This window comes from Capricornis sumatraensis, chromosome 5 (assembly GCF_032405125.1).
Source record: "Capricornis sumatraensis isolate serow.1 chromosome 5, serow.2, whole genome shotgun sequence".
Lineage (NCBI taxonomy): Eukaryota > Metazoa > Chordata > Mammalia > Artiodactyla > Bovidae > Capricornis > Capricornis sumatraensis.
This window is the reverse complement of record NC_091073.1, coordinates 76,730,234-76,751,730: the sequence shown is the minus strand read 5'-3', so window position 1 is coordinate 76,751,730 and position 21,497 is coordinate 76,730,234.

Sequence of the window (21,497 nt, the reverse complement as noted above, 5' to 3'; positions counted from 1 at the left end):
GCTCATGAGGAAGACTACAAACGAGTCATCTTCTTCAACTTGGTCAAACTGCTCACAGTCATACAAGTGAATGAAAAGTTGAGCCTGTTGTCATTCAATCCAGACGAAGTTCAAGGGAAGCTGCGATGCTCACTGCCCTTGAAGGAGTCCACGTGGAATGAAGAAGTACTGTGGGAAGTCTATTAGTAACCACCATGTCTTGGGTCCTCTGGATGACCTACTCCCAGGATCCACTTCGCTGGAATCCATCTCGGCTGAGTGGTGGGTGTGCCCCCAAGAAGGATCCCAATTCAGAATGCCGATGCAGGGAACACGGGTTCAATCCCTGTGTAGAAGATTCCACACGCCCACGGACAACGAAGCCTTTGAACAGCTCTTGAAGTTTGCATGCTCCAGAGCCCAAGTTCTGTGGTCCACAGCCCTCCGCTCTGCTCGCTGGCTGCCGATCGACGGGGACCCAGGAGCCCACGAAACGAGCATTCCCAGCTGCGATGGCGAGCCCTGAGAGCACAACCGGGAACCCCTGGCCCCGACGCGCCGCCATGGTCATCCCGCCCCTGTTAATTTTTCTTACTATCACATGTATATACACTGAAGTGGCTTACCATTCCCTTCTCCAGTGGTCCACATTCTGTCAGACCTCCACCATGACCCACCCGTCTTGGGTTGCCCCACAGGCATGGCTTGGTTTCATTGAGTTAGACAAGGTTGTGGTCCTAGTGTGATTAGACTGACTAGTTTTCTGTGAGTATGGTTTCAGTGTGTCTGCCCTCTGATGCCCTCTTGCAACACCTACCATCTTACTCGGGTTTCTCTTACCTTGGGCGTGGGGTATTGCTTCATGGCTGTTCCAGCAAAGCACAGCCGCTGCTCCTTACCTTGGACAGGGCCATCTCCTTACCACCACCGTTCCTGACTTTCAATGTGGGATAGCTCCTCTAGGCCCTCCTGTGCTTGCTCAGCCACCGCTCCTCAGGTTGCTTCTCCCGGCCAACGGCCCTGGCCCAGGCGTGGGTGGCTCCACCCAGCTGCCGCCCCTGGCCTCGGGTGCGAGGTGGCTTCTCCCGGCCGCCCCTGACCTCGGACATAGGGTGTCTCCTCCCGGCCGCCACTGACCTCGGATGCGGGGTAGCTCCTCTCGCCCACCGCCCCTGACCTCGGACGCTGGGTGGCTCCTCCCGGCCGTTCCTGTGCCGTCGCAGCCTGGCACTCTGGGCCGCTGTCCCTGACTTCGGAGGTGGAGTAGCTCTTGGGCATGCTTAGTGCGCCGGCCCGCCGCCCTTGCCGTCAAAGTCGACTGGAGAAGGAAATGGCAAGCCACTTCAGTATTCTTGCCTTGAGAACCCCATGAACAGTAGGAAAAGGCAAAATGATAGGATACCAAAAGAGGAACTCCCCAGGTCATTAGGTGCCCAATATGCTATTGGAAGTCAGTGGAGAAATAACTCCAGAAAGAATGAAGGGATGGAGCCAAAGCAAAAACAATACCCAGTCGTGGATGTGACTGGTGATAGAAGCAAGGTCTGATGCTGTAAAGAGCAATATTGCATAGGAACCTGGAATGTCAGGTCCATGAATCAAGGCAAATTGGAAGTGGTCAACAAGAGATGGCAAGGGTGAATGTCAACATTCTAGGAATCAGCGAACTAAAATGGACTGGAATGGGTGAATTTAACTCAGATGACCATTATATCTACTACTGTGGGCAGGAATCCCTCAGAAGAAATGAAATAGCCATCATGGTCAACAAAAGAGTCCGAAATGCAGTACTTCAATGCAATCTCAAAAACGACAGAATGATCTCTGTTCGTCTCCAAGGCAAACCATTCAATATCACAGTTATCCAAGTCTATGCCCCAATCAGTAACACTGAAGAAACTGAAATTGAACGGTTTTATGAAGACCTACAAGACCTTTTAGAAGTAACACCCAAAAAAGATGTCCTTTTCGTTATAGGGGACTGGAATGCAAAAGTAGGAAGTCAAGAAACACCTGGCGTAACAGGCAAATTTGGCCTTGGAATGCGGAATGAAGCAGGGCAAAGACTAATAGCGTTTTGCCAAGAAAATGCACTGGTCATAGCAAACACCCTCTTCCAACAACACAAGAGGAGACTCTACACATGGACATCACCAGATGGTCAACACCAAAATCAGATTGATTATATTCTTTGCAGCCAAAGATGGAGAAGCTCTATACAGTCAACAGAAACGAGACCAGGAGCAGACTGTGGCTCAGATCATGAACTCCTTATTGCCAAATTCAGACTCAAATTGAAGAAAGTAGGGAAAACTGCTAGACCATTCAGGTATGACCTAAATCAAATCCCTTATGATTATACAGTGGAAGTGAGAAATAGATTTAAGGGTCTAGATCTGATAGATAGAGTGCCTGATGAACTATGGAGTGAGGTTCGTGACACTGTACAGGAGACAGGGCTCAAGACCATCCCCATGGAAAAGAAATGCAAAAAAGCAAAATGGCTGTCTGGGGAGGCCTTACAAATAGCTGTGAAAAGAAGAGAGGCGAAAAGCAAAGGAGAAAAAGAAAGATATAAGCATCTGAATGCAGAGTTCCAAAGAATAGCAAGAAGAGATAAGAAAGCCTTCTTCAGTGATCAATGCAAAGAAATAGAGGAAAAGAACAGAATGGGAAAGACTAGAGATCTCTTCAAGAAAATTAGAGATACCAAGGGAACATTTCATGCAAAGATGGGCTTGATAAAGGACAGAAATGGTATGGATCTAACAGAAGCAGAAGATATTAAGAAGAGGTGGCAAGAATAAAAAAGATCTTCACGACCCAGATAATCATGATGATGTGATCACTAATCTAGAGCCAGACATCTTGGAATGTGAAGTCAAGTGGTCACATATTACATGATTCTATTTATATGAAATACCTGGAATAGACAAATTAATGGAGACAGAAAGTGTATTAGTGGTTGCCAAGGGTTTGGGGAGTTGTTGGTAAATGGGAAGTGACTGATAATCCATATGGAGTTTCTTTTTGGAGTGATAAAAATATTCCCAAGTTTGTCATAATGATGATGGTACAGCTCTGTGAATGTGATAAACTTCATTGAACTATATACTTAAATGGGTGAACTTGATGGTATATAAATTATATATCGATAACACTGTTGAAAGTAACTCATGGTTCAACTATTTGCAAATATTTTCACTATGACAGAAACTAAAGGCAAAGAGGACACCATGAGCACTAGCAGTAAATAGCCAAAGGTTAGCAGTGAACCAAAGTATTCTGAATCATAATGGCTATTTGAGACCATAGACAGCAACACACAGGTTGTGCACTTTACTCCTATTTCCATGTGACACTCTAAAATTGTGCAAATATAGGTAAACTAGAGGAAAACAATGGAGAAGGCGATGGCACCCCACTCCAGTACTCCTGCCTGGAAAATCCCATGGGTGGAAGAGCCTTGTAGGCTACAGTCCATATGGTCGCGAAGAGTTGGACACAACTGAGCGACTTTACTTTCACTTTTCACTTTTATTCATTGGAGAAGGAAATGGCAAGCCACTCCAGTGTTCTTGCCTGGAGAATCCCAGGGACAGGGAACCTGGTGGGCTGCCATCTGTGGGGTCGCACAGAGTCGGACACGACTGAAGCAACTTAGCAGCAGCAGCAGAGGAAAACAACATTTTAAAAGATAATTTTCCAAAACATGATAAAAGCATATAGGTATAAAAATGAACATATATTAAAGATTTATTATTTAACCCATTCAAAATGGGAACTAGACAGATGTTATAATCAGTTCAAAAGGGAATTAAAAACATATAAAACATATATTTATTGACTATAAATAGAAATAAATTTCAATTTATAGAATTAAAAAATAAAGACAATAAAAGGGCTCAAATCAGATGACTTGGCAGAGTATGCTACATGTAGACAGTGTTCAACAATGAAAGGCCACAAGCACATGACCAGAAGAGGTACCCCCTAGACAAGGCATAGTTTTCTACTGAAAGACATTTTTTTCCCCCTCACCAAATGTTTGCCCAAATAGACCATAATGTGGTTGGAGGCTTATTGTAGAACTAGGATGAGGAGTGAGAGCAGAAAGGACACAAAGATTCAACAGTTTGTGCCCAGAGCCGTAGACCTGACAGGAGTGATGGAAATGTATACCAGAGGTAAGAGAAAGGGAAGTTTATTGTGACAAGAGGCAGTAGTTTGAGGAGTAGAGGGACACACATGCAAAAAAAGGGAAGGAAAGTGCCGCCTAGGTAAGAGAGAGGAAAACTAAATAGATGGGCTTTGACATATACTTGATCAGATGGACAGCACTGCAGAAACAGTCCAGGCTATATTCCTGCTTTTAAAATGCCAGGTTCAGTTGTTACTCAAGACTGCTTTTTCAAGTGACCAATTTAACTATTAACTAGTTTGCCAACATCAATTTGCCAAATGATGAATTCATAAGAAAATCAGTTCACCAATTTGTTTCAGTTTTGCTGTAACACTGGCAAATAGCTCATTCAATGAATTGATTTTCAATGAGTTGATTTACTTCCAGATTTCTATTCCCCAGGCAAACCTGCTTGCCAAAGTTGAGCTGCCTTTTGTAAGCCGTACTCTTCATTCATTTATGAAGAATTTATGCATTCATTCACTGGCAATTTTTTAAAAAACCTACTGTGTGTATGGCATTATTCTAACAGAGAACTTCCTGCCAATAGATCTGATGAAGGAAATGGTTTCATCCACTGTATAATTCATAATCGACAAAGATGACTTATTTCCATGAAATACATTTCCCCAGTATTATAAAATTACAAGGATATACCTAAAATAGAAGTCTAAATAGATAATATGAAGACATGAGGAACTATCTAAAAACTAAACTATCTAAAAATCCAACAAATAGACATGAAGCCTTTTCTCTTTCCTGAATTGCCCTAAGGAGTATTTTAAGGGGTGCCGGGGTCCAGTCCCGGTGGATCCAGGGAATTCGAAGGTGGGGACGGCATCGGCATCCTTGGAAAAATACATATTTAATTACAGATATATAGAGAGATTAGAAACGGATAGTGTAGTAGGAAGATTAGTGGAGAAAAAGAGGCTGAATAACTTGGATTACGTGGAATAGCATCCATACTCCAGATGGGAATTCAGCCAGAAAAACCGGGAGCAAGAAAGAAACGACATGGGGGAATCAGTCTTTCCGGAAACTGATCCGATTTCTTTATTTTTGGGTTTGCTTATATATCTTTTGTTACATATAGGGATGAATACAGAGTCACACGGGGGTCATCAGTTCTGACCTTTATCAAAATCAGGTGCTTCACATAAATATATAAAAAAAGGTCTTAGGGATATTACATCATCTTCTGGCCATGAGATCTGCTGACATTTTATGATCCTTTCTTTCTGATAACAAAAAAACTTATTTTTTCCAAGGGTGTTTTTTCTTAAACCAGGCACCACCCTCCAAATAAAGTTGCATTCCTATAGGGTGAGGGTGTAGTGAGTTACAATCAAGAAAGGAATTTATTTAACCCAAGGTTAACGTGATTAATCTTAAAGGTTAATACTTATTTCTCCTATATGCTTAAAGGTTAATACTTATTTCTCCTATATGTTAGTTATATTCGTTATAAGGGAAGGGAACATGGAGATTTAGCAGCAAACATCAGCCCAACAAATGAAAATCCTTTCACCAATGTTCCCCTTAAGATTGATTTAGTCTTAAGATAGTGATAAAGTTACATTTTTACATAGCAAGAACACAGTGATTTATAACAAAGCACAGTGATCTATTACAAAAGAGAAAATCCATTAACTCAAAAAGTCTAGTATTGCTAACCTTAAAAACTACTATATTTCCTTTTCTATATTCCAAATACATTGATTAATATATTCCCAGGTGCCTAAGGATATGGAGGCCTGGCGGCAATCATTGACTCAACAAGAAGAAAAAGCCCTATGCTAATTAAGACTCTCAAAATACTTGAAAACTCTCTGTGTTATTTATGGTTAAGAGGTAGTAAACAATCATGTTCTTAGTGGCAGGAGTATGGATAATCCTGTCACACAAGCTAGTCTGTCAGCAGAGAGGTTTGACCTGAGACATCCTTGTCCCACCCAGGGCAGGGAATTAGCAGCAATTATTGACACAACAAATGAAAAACCCTTCACCAATATAATTCCTAACCAACCCACTATACTAATAATTTCCAACTCCCCAAAAGAATTTGCCTTCAGTAAGTCTAAAACATCTCGTGCCTCTCAGGTTGGGAGGCTGTAAACAATCACATGTGGCCAGACGAACCTATACAGGTGGGCTAGATAACCTTCAGAGGAGTCCGTAAGCTGAAACAGTCTTGTCACGCCCAGGAGTTTTTATTGCCTTGGAGCTGCACGTTCACTCCTTCTCCAAGAGAAACGGTTACGGGGGAGAGCCCCCCGTAAAGTCAGAGGTGTAGGTGAGAGCATAAAACAGACTCTGGTTTTGGGGTTAGATGCTTGGGAACAGGGGGTTTCCTGAGGCTTGATCACGCCTTTGCGTATGCCAAGCCTCCTTCCTCATGACCTTTGCCATGGGCAGAGTTCCTCACGCTGGCCCCCAGCAAAGGGGTAACAAGTGTATTACAGGAAAAACTGAAGGAATGAATAAGCTGAGTTTTTAAAATCCATGTGTAGGGTGCTTGATACGGGTCATCTATTCTTTCCAGAGAAATGATGCTATGAACAGGTATTAGATTCCTGTGTTAGCTCACAGCACTTTAGTACTCAATGTAGCAGTGAGCACAGCAAGAGAGACACAGTGTGTGATGCAATGTAAAAAGTAAGGACTTTGGAATCAGACCTGAATTTGAGTAGTTGGGTAACCCTGGGCAAATTACTTATGCTCTCTGAATCTCATCTTTAACATGAAAATGATAATATCTACCTCAAAGCAATTGGTGGTCAAATGAGATAATGTAATATGAAAATCGTTTTCAAAGTATCCCTATCTTTTTATAGGTAGAAAATAAAAAAAAAGAAAATTACATGTCTACCCTCCCCTTTTATTCTGTTTTCTCAAAAAGAACAGATTAAACACAATTTAGTATTTTAGTAACTCTGGTTCATCAGCTATTTGTATTGTAATGTGGTAAGTGGTGCCCTCAGGAGCAGTTTGCTTATATAGGGCTATTTCTTATACGTTAAATTATCTTAGAGTGTTCTTTTATGTTTTTATAGCTTTAGATGCCTCACCTTCACTGTAAAATATCACTCTGGCTGTTATTAGTGTCTATGTCTAGCTTTATTATGTGCTACTCTTAATCTTCTGGGGAGAGAACCCAGAGGACTTTATTCATTAGAATTGCCTATACACCAAGTAGACACAGGCTCTGAGAATTTAAAGACTCTATCATGAAGAATACATAGTCTTCCCTCATGTTAAATATTCCATAACTCCCAATATTTTTTCCTTCATGATATTTATTAAATGGTGATGTCATAAAAAAAAGAATACATAGTCTTTGCTATTTCTGTGATTGTGTGTACTCACTGCATTGCTTAACTGTCTTCAATATGTTTGCCTTGTTTGCATCTAGCTTTGAGGTCATATAGGCTTCCTTGGTAGTTCAGATGGTAAAGAATCTGCAATGCAGGAGATGCAGGTTCAGTCCCTGGGTTGGGAAGATCCCCTGGAGAAGGGAATGGCTACCCACTCCAGTACTCTTGCCTGGAGAATTCCGTGGATAGAGGAGCCTGACAGTCCATAAAGTCATACATGAATATTATTAACCTCATCATATTTCTTTAATATAAAACAAAAAGAACGTTGACAGTGCTAGTTAAAAAGGCATTTGTTACGATGGAGGTGAAAGTAAACAAGAGAAAAAATAGAATGGCAAGAAAATGGGCACCTGGGAGAATCATTTAACAGTAATTCTGAAGGTCCAAGAGCAAATTCTGGAACCTGTAAATATCATGCTTGGGCAATGGGCAAAAATAAGTAAGTATTCATATATGGGATGATTCATGCACAAAGCTAGTCACTGCAACTTTGCTGTAGTAGAGAAATACTGCAAACAACCTAACTATATAACAAAAGGAGATTGAGTAAATAATTATGATATATCCATGTAATGGAAAACTATCAACATCTGAAAAAATGAAGATGCTGTTTGTGTACTGATATTGAATGGCCGTCAAGTTTATTTGTTAAGTTGAACAAAATCAAGATGCAGAAGGGCATTAATAGCATATTGTCATTTCTGTAAGGAAATGAATGAAAAATGTAATCTGATACTACAGAAATAAAAAGGATCCTAAATCCTCTATGACCCACCTCCCAGAGTATTGGAAATAAAAGCAAAAATAAGCAAACAGGACCTAATTAAACTCAAAAGCTTTTGCACAACAAAGGAAACTATAAGCAAGGTGAAAAGACAGCCTTCAGAATGGAAGAAAATAATAGCAAATGAAGCAACTGACAAAGAATTAATTTCAAAAATATACGAGCAACTCCTGCAGCTCAATTCCAGAAAAATAAACGACCCAATCAAAAAATGGGCCAAAGAACTAAACAGACATTTCTCCAAAGAAGATATATGAATGGCTAACAAACACATGAAAAGATGCTCAACATCACTATCGGAGAAATGCAAATCAAAACCACAATGAGGTACCATCTCACGCCAGTCAGAATGGCTTCTATCCAAAAGTCTACAAGCAATAAATGCTGGAGAGGCTGTGGAGAAAAGGGAACACTTTTACACTGTTGGTGGGAATGCAAACTAGTACAGCCACTATGGAGAACAGTGTGGAGATTCCTTAGAAAACTGGAAAGAGACTCGCCATATGACCCAGCAATCACACTGCTGGTTATACACACCGAGGAAACCAGAATTGAAAGAGACATGTGTACCCCAATGTTCATCACAGCACTGTTTATAATAGCCAGGACATGGAAGCAACCTAGATATGCATCAGCAGACGAATGGATAGGAAAACTGTGGTACATATACACAATGGAATGTTACTCAGTCCTTAAAAAGAATACATTTGAATCAGTTCTAATGAGGTGGATAAAACTGGAGCCTATTATACGGAGTGAAGTAAGTCAGAAAGAAAAATACCAGTACAGTATACTAACGCATATATATGGAATTTAGAAAGATGGTAACAATAACCCTATATGTGAGACAGTAAAAGAGACACAGATGTATAGAACAGTCTTTTGGACTCTGAGGGAGAGGACAAGGGGTGGGATTATTTGGGAGAATGGCATTGAAACATGTATATTATCATATGTGAAACAAATCTCCAGTCCAGGTTCGATGCATGAGACAGGATGCTCGGGGCTGGTGCACTGGGATGACCCAGAGGGATGGAATGGGGAGGGAGATGGGAGGGTGGGGTTCAGGATGGGGAACACATGTACATCCATGGCGGATTCATGTCAATGTATGCAAAACCACTACAATACTGTAAAGTAATTAGCCTCCAATTAAAATAAATAAATTTATATATTTTTAAAAAAAGGATCTTAAGAGGCTCAAAGAGGAACTAAAGAGCCTCTTGATGAGGATGAAGGAGAAGAGTGAAAAAGCCAGCTTAAAACTCAATGTTATAAAAACTAAGACCATGGCATCCAGTCCCATTACTTCATGGCAAATAGAAGGGGAAAGGGTGGAGCTCGTGATAGATTTCCTCTTCTTCGGCTCTAAAATCACAACAGATGTTGACTGCAGTCATGAATTAGAAGATGCTAACTTCTTTGCAGGAAAGTTATGACAAACCTGGACAGTGTATTAAAAAGCAAAGACATCACTTTACTGACAAACATCTGTATAGTCAAAGCTATGGTCTTTCCAGTAGTTATGTAGGGATGTGAGAGTTGGACCATAAAGAAGGCAGAGCACTGAAGAATTGATGTTTTTGAACTGTGGGGCCCGAGAAGATTCTTGAGAGTCCCTTGCACTGCGAGGAGATCAAACCAGTCAATCCTAAAGGAAATCAGCCCTGAATACTCATTGGAAGGACTGATGCTGAAGCTGAAGCTCCGATACTTTGGCCACCTGATGTGAAGAGCTAACTCACTGGCAAAGACCTTGATGCTGGGAAAGATTGAGGGCAGGAGGAGAAGGGGGCAATAGAGGATGAGATAGTTGGATGGTATCATGGGCTCAATGGACATGAGTTTGAGCAAACTCCAGGAGATCATGAGGGATGGGGAGGCCTGGCATGCTGCAGTCCATGGGGTTGCAAAGAGTCAGAAATGACTTGGCGACTGAACAAGAGGCTTCTATGAACAATTGTATGTTAACAAACTGAACAACCTAGAAGAAATGGAAAAATTCTGAGACATATATTACTTACCGAGACTGAATCATGAAGAAATAGAAAATATGAACAGAGCAATATTAATAAGGAGATTGAATCAAAAATCAAAAATCTTCCAGTAAAGAAGAGCCTAGGACCATTTGTCTTCACTGGCTAATTTTATTAAGCATTTTAAGAAGAATCATTTCCATTTTTCCCCAAACACTTTCAAAAAGGGGGAACACTCCTAAACATTTTATGAGGCCAGGATTTCCCTGATATCAAAGCCAAATAAGTGCAATTTATTTTTATTTCTAGGATGCAAGGATGGTTAAACAATCACTAGCCAGTAAATATCATAAATCATATTAATAGATGAAAGAAAAAAATCATACGATCTTCTCATAAACACAGAAAAAGCATTTGACAAAATTCAACATTTGTTCCTGATAAAAACTGTTAACCAAATTATGTATAGAAAATGTATCTCAACATAATTCCTGCAGCCTTCCTGCTGGTGAGAAAGAGCCATTTGACTTCCAAACCAGACGGAGGCAGTCCCTCTGCTCTCCTCTCTCTTGGCACAACCAGAGGGCAACATGGACATTGCATTCAGTGGACAACAGTGGCAGAAGGATTTAGTTTGGTGTGAGTGACCTATAATCATGAAACTTGCATTTTTTATTGGTAAAATTAGACAAAATACAATGGCTGTATATAATTAAAGCCTAGGCAACAAGATAGTGATTATAAATTAATTTTAAAAACATGTATACAACATTTACCATGTGCCTCACTGCCAAATCCACAAAGTAAAAAATATATATATTATATATATATAATATATATTATATATATATATTGTTCAGTGGTTTCTAATCTTGAACATTAGAATCACTTGTAGATTTTTTTTAAAAAATGCTGTTGTCTGATCAATGCTTATAGACATTCTAACATAACTTGTCTGGGACATTGAGATTTTTGTAAGTTCTCTGGTAAAGTTTGAGCTTCCCTGGTGGCTGGATGGTAAAGAATCTGCCTGCTAAGCAGGAGACTCGGATTTGATCCCTAGATCAGGAAAAGCCCTTGGAGATGGAAATGGCAGTTCATGCCACTTGCCATTATTCTTGTCTGGGAAACCCCATGGACAGAGGAGACTGGCAGGCTATAGTCCATGGGGTCACGAAAGAGTCTGACATGTTAGCAACCAAACAATAACAAGTCAGATTTAGAAGCACTGCACTAATATGCAGCAATGTTTGGAAACTACTGATATAGCCTTTTTAATCCTCTTGCAAAACATATTTTTTAAATCATACAGCAGACATTTATTTGGACCTTCTGTGTGTCAAGCATAGGGATAAATGCCAGGGCCTACTAGGGAACCAGATATTTATAAATACTTATCATCTGGCAAGCATCATTTATTATGGAATCCCAGAAGGAGGGAAGATTCTGCCAGAGAAGTGTTCAAGGAGGAGGTAAACTAGGTCTTGAAGAATGAATAGAAATTATCCAAATGGATGGGGAGAATATGGAATGAGGAGAAATTGTATTTCTGGTGGGGAGAGAATATGGTATAAAAACATTTAGGATATATTTGGTTAGGGTATGTATTGGAATGTGGTATGAATGATCAGAGATAAAAATGGAAAAGCAGACTGGGATTTTGTGATGAGCCTCACTAGTTCAGGAGTTTGGAGTTTATTATGCTCAAGTTTAATGTCTGTTTTCAATTTCTCCCAATGACACAGAAAAGTCTATGAGAGTGGATTTCTTTTTAATAGTTCAGAAGCCAATGAGAATGTTTCATGGAGAGTGAGGATCAGATTTGTTTTTGGAAAGATCACATTGGTGATAGGATAGAGGGAGGACCAAGGACAGTGCAATAGAAGAGAGATGAAATGGTAGGATTCGAGAAGGATGAGTAGGTGCACAGGATATGAAAATGTCTCAGTCTGCTCAGAGTGCCGTAACAAGATACCAAAGACTGGTTAGCTTAAACAGAAGTTTATTTTCTCATAATTCTAGAGGCTAACAGTCCTTGATCAAGGTTCCAGCCAATACAGTTTCTGGTTAAAGTCCATTTTCTGGATTATAGATGGCTGCCTTCCTGATGTGTGCTCACATGACTTCTTTTTATGTGCTCTTGGAGAGAGGGGAGAGAGAGAGGGAGCTCCTTGGTGTCTCTTCCCAGAAGGACACTAATCCTATTGGATCAGGTCCTCACTTTTATGACCTCATTTATCCTTGATTACTTCTGTAAGGATCCTGTCTGCAAATATAGTTACATCGGGATTGGGAGTTCAACATATGAATTTGTGGGGGGAGATAGTTTAGTCTATAGCATAGGGTGTCTTTTGATCCATCAACGACTATGACAGCACTTGTGCTCTCTGTTCACAGTGAAGAAAAACAAACAGTTTAGTAATCTATCAAAGCTGGGGGTTTATCACCTACCAATTGAGTGACCCTGGAGAAATCTCTTAAAATCTTTTAGTTTTCTTACCTGTAAAATGAACATAATATTTGAGAATTGCATGAGACAGTGGAGGTTTCTGGCCTTGGGTCTGCCAGGTTGTGGGTGATCAGAAATGGTTAGTTTTGCATATTGGCATGTACTTTGCTGATTTGTACTTTACTTTAGAGTCACCATCTACCAGCAAAAAGGTAGTAACCATAGGATTCAATGCAAAAGAAAGCAAATCTACATCTTTCCCAGGTGATTTCACTGAGTGTACTGCATTGAAGGGGGACCTGGACTGCCTTTACACATGTGAATATGGTATGTGAACTTTTTCTGTTCAAATATCTGATTTTCAACTCTTCATTATTTTGTGGTCACCATTCTTGCTAGCCAAGTTCTCTGATATTTATGAGATGTTTTAAGTAAACATTAGGAAATAATACAATGTAAAATATTGCTAATAGAAAACAGCAGGGGGAAGGAAAGAGGTCCTTTTAATTTTTATTACCAATCTAACTTAATTAAAATTCCCAACTGAGATTAAGGTTATCTGGGGAAAACAGAGAGGAAATCTGAACTAGCAACATGAATATTCTAAATAGTAGGTCAACTGGGGCTTTCTGTACTTTGAGGATTCTGTGAGTATATCTTTTTTGATTGCAGTTACACATTAGCAGAATTTGAAATAGAAATACAGCATATGTCAATAACAGCGCTATATCAGTTTCAGTCTTTTTAAAAATTTAGAAATTATATGGTTTTGTTTTAAAATATATTAGGCTTGAATATAAGCATTTACAAACTGCCAAGGAGTATCTTTTATGTAAGTGGAATTGGGTATGTTTTCAAATTCCAGATACCCTCTGAAGGAGACTAAGTTTGGTTTCAATTTTTGCCTTTTCACTGAAAAAGCTGAGTACAAATTGCCTCCAGTAGGAATCTGTGTGCTTTAATCAGAGACCTGGGAACATATGTAGGGGAGGGGAAACAGAGAGGACAGTTGCTTTCCTGAGCTGTTTCTTAAAAAATTTATTTTATTGAAATATAGTTGATTTACAATGTTGTGTTAGTTTCTGGTGTATAGCAAAGTGATTCATATATATATAGACACACATATTTTTCACATTTTTTTATTATGATTTATTATAGGATATTGAATATAGTTCCCTGTGTTATACAGTAGGACCTTGTCTTTATTCATTCTATATATAATACTTTGCATCTGCTAATCCCAAACTCCCAATCCATCCCTACCTTACCACTCTTCCCCCTTGACAACCACAGGTCTGTTCTCTAGGTTTGTGAATCTGTTTCTGTTTTGTGGATAAGTTCATTTATGTGATCCTTTAGATTTCACATATAAGTTATATCATATGTTTGTCTTTTACTTTCTTGGTTCACTTAGTACGATAATCTCTAGATCCATCCATGTTGCGGCAAATGGCATTGTTTTATTCTTTTGTGGCTGAGTAGTATTCCATTGTACCTTCTTTATCCAGTCAGCTGTTGATGGACATTTAGGTTGCTTCCATGTCCTGATTATTGTCAGTGGTGCTGCTATGAACATTGGCATGCATCTTTTGAAGTATAGTTTTGTCTGGGTATATGCTCAAGACTGGGATTCTGAATCATATGGTGATTCTATTTTTAGTTTTTTTGAGGAACCTCTCTACTGTTTTCCATAGTGGCTGCACGAACTGACATTCCCACCAACAGTGTATGAGGGTCCCTTTTCTTCATACCCTCTCCAGCAGACATTCCCAGCAACAGTGTATGAAGGTTTCCTTTTCTTCATACCCTCTCCAGCATTTGTTCTTTGTAGGCTTTTTAATGATGTCTATTCTGACCAGTTTGAGGTGGTACCTCATTATAGTTTTGACTTGCATTTCTTTGATAATTAGCAATGATGAGCATCTTTTTGGCTATCTATTGGCCATGTTTGTGCCTTTTCTGAAGAAATGTATTAAGTTCTTCTACCTATTTTTTGATTTGATTTTTTGTTGTGTTTTTGTTTTTGTTTTTGTTTTTGAGTTGTGTGAGGTGTTCAAATATCTTGGAAATTAAGCCCTTGCCAGTTGCATCATATCCAGATATTTTTTCCCAGTCTGTAAATTATCTTTTCATTTTGTTTATAGTTTCCTTTGCTGTACAAAGCTTATAAGTTTGATTAGGTCTCATTTGTTTATTTTTGCTTTTATTTCTATTGCCTTGGGAGACTGACCTAAAAAAACACTGATAAATTTTATGTCAGAGGATGTTTTGGTTATGTTGTCTTCTAAGAGTTTCATGGTGCCATATCTTATATTTGTCTTTAAGCCAACTTGAGTTTATTTTTGTGTAGGGTGTGAGAGTGTGTTCTAAATTCATTGACTTAAAAACAACTGGCCAACTTTCAGATCATGCAGTCCTAAGTGAAAACAGCTATCATTTTCATTTTGTAGTAAAGAAAGGCAATAATAAGGACTCTAAAATTTAAAAAATAATGGTTATGATGGCTACTACCACAAGAATCCCAGCATGGCAGAACTAGAGAGGGACCTGAGAATCACTTGTTCAATCTCCTTTCCTTTTAAGAATAAGAAAATGAAATGACTTGATCAAAGTCTAACATAGTTTGTTAGGGAGTGAGTGTTAGGATCTACAGATACTGACTGTTCCATGAAATGTGATATTTGCCCCTGGGAAACTTTCTTTTTTAAAACTAAAGCAAACTCATCATTTAAAAAACATATCCTTTGACTTTGTTGGGTGACTGATGAAAGAAAGTATCTTTTATAGACTGAATATCTGTGTCCTTTCCAAATTCATATGCTGAAGGCTTAATTCTTATAGTGAAGGTATTCAGAGATGGGGCGTTTGGGAGATAACTAGGTCTGGATGAAGTCATGAGCATGGGCCTCTCCATGATGGGACTCAGTTCTGTTCAGTTCAGTTGCTCAGTCGTGTTCCACTCTTTGTGACCCCATGGACTGAAGCATGCCAGGCCTCGCTGTCCATCACCAACTCCCGGAGTTTACCCAAACTCATGTCCGTTGAGTCAGTGATGGCATCCGACCATCTCATCCTCTGTTGTCCGCTTCTCTTCCACCTTCAATCTTTCCCAGCATCGTAGTCTTTTCCAATGAGTCACTTCTTTGCATCAGGTGGCCAAAGTATTGGAGTTTCAGCTTCAGCATCAGTCCTTCCAATGAATATTCAAGACTGATCTCCTTTAGGATTGACTGGTTGGATCTCCTTGCAGTCCAAGGGACTCTCAAGAGTCTTCTCCAACACCACAGTTCAGAAGCATCAATTCTTTGCCACTCAGCTTTCTTTATAGTCCAACTCTCACATCCATACATGACCACTGGAAAAACTATAGCTTTGAATAGATGGACCTTTGTTGATGATGGGACTGCTGCTGTTGCTGCTGCTGCTGCTAAGTCACCTCAGTCGTGTCCGACTCTGTGCAATCCCATAAACGGCAGCCCACCAGGCTCCTCTGTCCCTGGGATTCTCCAGGCAAGAATACTGGAGTGGGTTGCCATTTCCTTCTCCAATGTATGAAAGTGAAAAGTGAAAGTGAAGTTGCTCAGTCTTGTCCGACTCTTAGCGACCCCATGGACTGTAGCCTACCAGGCTCCTCTGTCCATGGGATTGTCCAGGCAAGAGTACTGGAGTGGGGTGCCATTTTCTTCTCCAGATAATGGGACTAGTGCCCTGATAAGAAGAGAGAGATCACAGAAAGAGAGAGATCTCTCTTTCTTGCTGTGTGCAGACATAGCTAGAAGTGGTCATCTGAAAAACAGGAAGGGATCTCTAGCTGGGGGACTGAATTGGCTGGCACCTTGATCTTGGATTAATCATCCTCCAGAACTATGAGAAATAAACTTCTGTTGTTTAATAAGCCACTCAGGCTATGGTATTTCGTTATGGTAGCCCCAGCAGGCCAAAACAGTAACCAATCCACTAGAGATGTATTAGTAATAAACACTACTTTTTAAAAGTAAAAACAAATATATATATATATATATATATATATATATATATATATATATATATATAGTTAAACTATACCTGACTTCTTTTTTATAATAAAAACACAAGTAATTTATTAAAATTTGAAGGCAAAAACATAATTTTAAAAGATTTACTCCTATGTCAGGTGTGATAAAGTATGGATGCTTTCTTGAAATTCAAAATCAGAGCCAAGAGTATCACTTTCAGAATGTTCGAGAACATTGAGTTTACTTCTAATTGTCTTTGATGAAACAGCCACCATTCTACTCTCTTTCTGAACAGTAATGTATTTTTCTCAAAGACTCATTTTTAATTGGTTAATTAAGCAACGATTTTGCCTGACTCCTTTGCTTTTCTGCTTTACAGGTGAATCAGAGCAGGAATGTAGGTCCTTCCTGGTTGTTTCATACCAGAGTGATTTTTGGTATATTCACCTGTTTTGGTCATTTTCCCTGAACACCTACTATCTTTAGATAATTCCTCTACTTTTCTTTGACTTCCAGTTCCAGAAATTACATCTGCTGAAAGATTTCTCCCTTTTTTTTTAAAAAAAAGGACAAATTTTGTGAAATATTGTATTTAATCAATTGTTCATTCATTCAACAAAACTTTTTTTGAACAACTATGTGTTGGAGAAGACTCTTGAGAGTCCCTTGGACTGCAAGGAGATCCAGTCCATTCTGAAGGAGATCAACCCTGGGATTTCTTTGGAAGGAATGATGCTAAAGCTGAAACTCCAGTACTTTGGCCACCTCATGAGAAGAGTTGACTCATTGGAAAAGACTCTGATGCTGGGAGGGATTGGGGGCAGGAGGAGAAGGGGACGACAGAGGATGAGATGACTGGATGGCATCACCTACTCGATGGACATGAGTCTGAGTGAACTCCGGGAGTTGGTGATGGACAGGGAGGCCTGGTGTGCTGCAATTCATGGGGTCGCAAAGAGTCAGACACAACTGAGCGACTGAACTGAACTGAACTGATGCTAAGCTCAAAAAGAAAATACTTGGTTCTGACTCTGGAGTCTCATGAAAGGGGCGTATCTGTGAATACACTATTTACTCCTGGAAGGCAGGACTCATCTGTTTTGCTCACCATTTTATTAACATTGTCCAGTAAGAACAGAGAGTAGTCAGTTACTCTTTTGAATGGCTTCAGATAGAAGGTGATATTTTGTTGTTTTTAATCATTCAAGTAGACTTTTCTGAAAATAAAGATAGGAAGAGATGTGTTACAGAACCTGGCAGTAGTTTTCATCTGGTTCCATGGTATTTGACATGGATTTCATCTGATTACAGCATGTGATACCCAATGCCCATATTGAAAGCTATATTTTCAGCTGAAGACACAGGATCCCAGAAGTGGAACTGGGAACTGAGCTCTCTGCTGTCAAAATCTAAAGAAACCACTAATACTTTGATCAAGAGGAAGAAAAGAGAGTGAATTATTGGGAAAGAAAAAACAAACCCACATTTACATGTATTGCATTTATTTATCACCTCACTAATACAACCCTGGAAAATCAGACATTGCTACTACTGTTTTAGAGATGAGAAAAATGAGACTCGGAATGACTAAACAATTTGTCCAAGGTTATACAGCTATTAAGTGGTGGATCTTGGATTTAAATCTAGTTGTTTCTGTCTTCCAAGTCTAGCAGGCTTCAAAAAACTCATGTCCTTTCTACTATATCTCCTTACCAGCAGGGTTAGATGCAATCTTTATGCAGCCAGTAAATTTCTATAGTTTTACTATCTGCCATGTCTCCAAATTCTTAAAATCTGGGTTTCAATCAGCTCAGTGAAAACATAAGTGTGAAATCCAAGTTTCATTTAACCCCCTGGAAACTCATATGGGATGAAGCTTCGTGTGATTACCATGTAACTCATCCCCTTTTTGTCAAATAAAGGAAAAGAAGTTTGGGGGATTGGTGTAGAAGGAAGGAGGTGCACAGGGTGGGAGAAAAAAGGAAGAGAGAAAAAGAAAATATTCTTGTTAGGTGGCACGGGAAATTATAGCCATCTTGTAATAACCTATAATGGAATAAAATCTGTAAAAATAGTATATTATTATGCTGTACACCTGAAACTAACACAATATTGTAAATTAACTATACTTCAATTAAAAAAGAAAAACTTGCTAGTGAGTGGCTATATGTTTATAGCATATATATATAAATATAAATATATATATATATTTTTTTATATAGTATAACTGTTTTTCTCTCAATTGCTTCCTGGAAAGTTACTGATACTTCTCATCTGAGTTTCTCAGTCTGACTACTGACTCTCCCTTTTCAGACATACAAGGTTGAGGTTCTCTCTAACTGGCAGTTTTTTTATCAGTAGAATATGAGAAATGGACTGGGAAACAGGCTATCTGCTACACTTTTAGTTCAGATAATATTATCTGCATCCAGTCCCCAGCATTTGCTGCTTCCAAGAAACATAAATTGGTCAATTTTCTGGCTTTTACTTTTTCACCTTAAATAAAATCCTTTTCTTTTGTGATAACTAGCTCCTGGAAAATGGCAACTATGAATCCCCCAGCCCTTTGATGTGGCAGCTACAAAAAAGAGTAATGGAGTTACTGATTTTTTTTCCACTTCAACTTCTAATAAGTCTAAGCGAGCTTTAATGACCCCACTTGGAATTTGAAAAGGACCTCACAGAAGTAGAGTAGGGATCAAAGTGGAGTTGAACATGTCAAATTTAGGTTGCTTTCCTGTTGCTGAGTCTTTATCTTGAGATCCCTTCTGGCAGCCACCAGAGTCACAATGAGGAAGGCTCTGATGGAAAGCTCTACCCACCACCTCTTGACAAACCCATCCTGAGAAATGTCCTTTGACAAAATGGCAGTGGACGTGCTGCCCCTCATCACTGTCAGGGAATGACAGGAGGCAGGGATTCAACAAGCGGAGGGATTCTCCCCTTGGCTCACTATCCCCGGCATCCCCTGATAGCCTGGGTCTGGATCCTGGCTCTGCAGGAAGTACTATTCTCCCTCTGGGTCCAGCACACTCTGGGGTAGGAAATCATGTTGCAGCTTTGGCTTTGCATCCAAGCTCAGAGAAGTTGACAGTGCCAACACAAGTGAAAGCTTCTCCACTTCTGATTACGGGGCAGGAAGCCCATGCTGTCTTCCCTCTTGAGTACCGCTGTGCTTTGTGACCACCAGGGGTTGCCTAGTTGAGTCATTGCATATTGGATTCAAGAGCCTTGCTTCTCTGACATTTCTCAGGTTCACCTTGCAGTCTAATGTGTTAGTATTTTATGAACACTGTTCCTGGGCTTGAAAATTTCAAAGCACGTGGAGATTAGGCTGTGTGACCTTTTCCTCTAACTCTGCCTCATTTCAGTTCTCTCTGCCTGCTTATTTTTCTTTCTCTTTTGCTGTGCCCCCTCCCCCTGCGTCTTCTAATTTGAGCTTCTCTAGAAGAAAGCTGAGCGCAGAAGAATTGATGCTTTTGAACTGTGGTGTTGGAGAAGACTCTTGAGAGTCCCTTGGACTGCAAGGAGATCCAACCAGTCCATCCTAAAGGAGCTCAGTCCTGGGTGTTCATTGGAAGGACTGATGCTAAAGCTGAAACTCCAGGACTTTGGCCACTTCATGTGAAGAGTTGACTCATTGGAAAAGACTCTGATGCTGGGAGGGATTGGGGGCAGGAGAAGGGGATGACAGAGGATGAGATGGCTGGATGGCATCACTGACTTGATGGACATGAGTTTGAGTAAACTCCGGGAGTTGGTGATGGACAGGGAGGCCTGTTGTGCTGTGATTCATAGGGTCACAAAGGGTCAGATATGACTGAGCGACTGAACTGAACTGACTGATTATCTTCTTAAGTGCCACACAGCTTCAGTCACTCTGTTGTGTCTGACTCTTTGCAACCCCATGGACTGTAGCCTGCCAAACTGCTCTGCCCATGGGACTTTTCAGGCAAGAATACTGGCATGGACTGCCATTTCTTTCTCCAGAGGATCTTCCTGACCCAGGGATCGAACCTGCATCTTCTGCCTTTCCTGCATTGGCATGTGGATTCTTTATCACTGAGCTACAGGGAAGCCCTGCTTCTTTCAGTAGAAATAAATAATGTGCAATTTCCATTTTATAAATATTATACACTTGGTAAGGCAACTAAAAAAATTTATTGAAATTTAGCTGATTTACAGTGTTTTGTTTCAGGTATACAGAAAAGTGATTCAGTTTTATATTTGTATATATTTTTTCTTTTTTATATTCTTTTCCATTATAGGTTACTTATAAGATATTGAATATGCTCTGCTATACAATAGGTCCTTGTTGGTTATCTGTTTTATGTATAGTAGTGTGTACATCTTAATCCCAAACTTGTAATTTATTCCTTCCCACCCCACTTTCCCCTTTGGTAACCATAAATTTGTTTTATACGCCTGTGAGTCTATTTCTGTTTTGTAAATAAGTTCGTTTGTATCATTTTTTTAGGTCTCATATATACACAATATCATATGATACTTGTCTTTCTCTGATTTACTTCACTTAGTGTGACAATCTCTAGATCCTTATAAAAGCAGAAAGATTTGTTTTTTAATCCTTAATTACATCATCAAAAATGACCCTCTCCTTCTTGAGTCATTTTTAATAGCCAGGCTAGATATTGGTATCTCATTCATAGACATAAGCTTGTCACATACCTGCATGCCAAGGCAGCTCTATGACCAGGGGAGACGGTGGGTGCAGTGGAAAGTGTAGACTGATC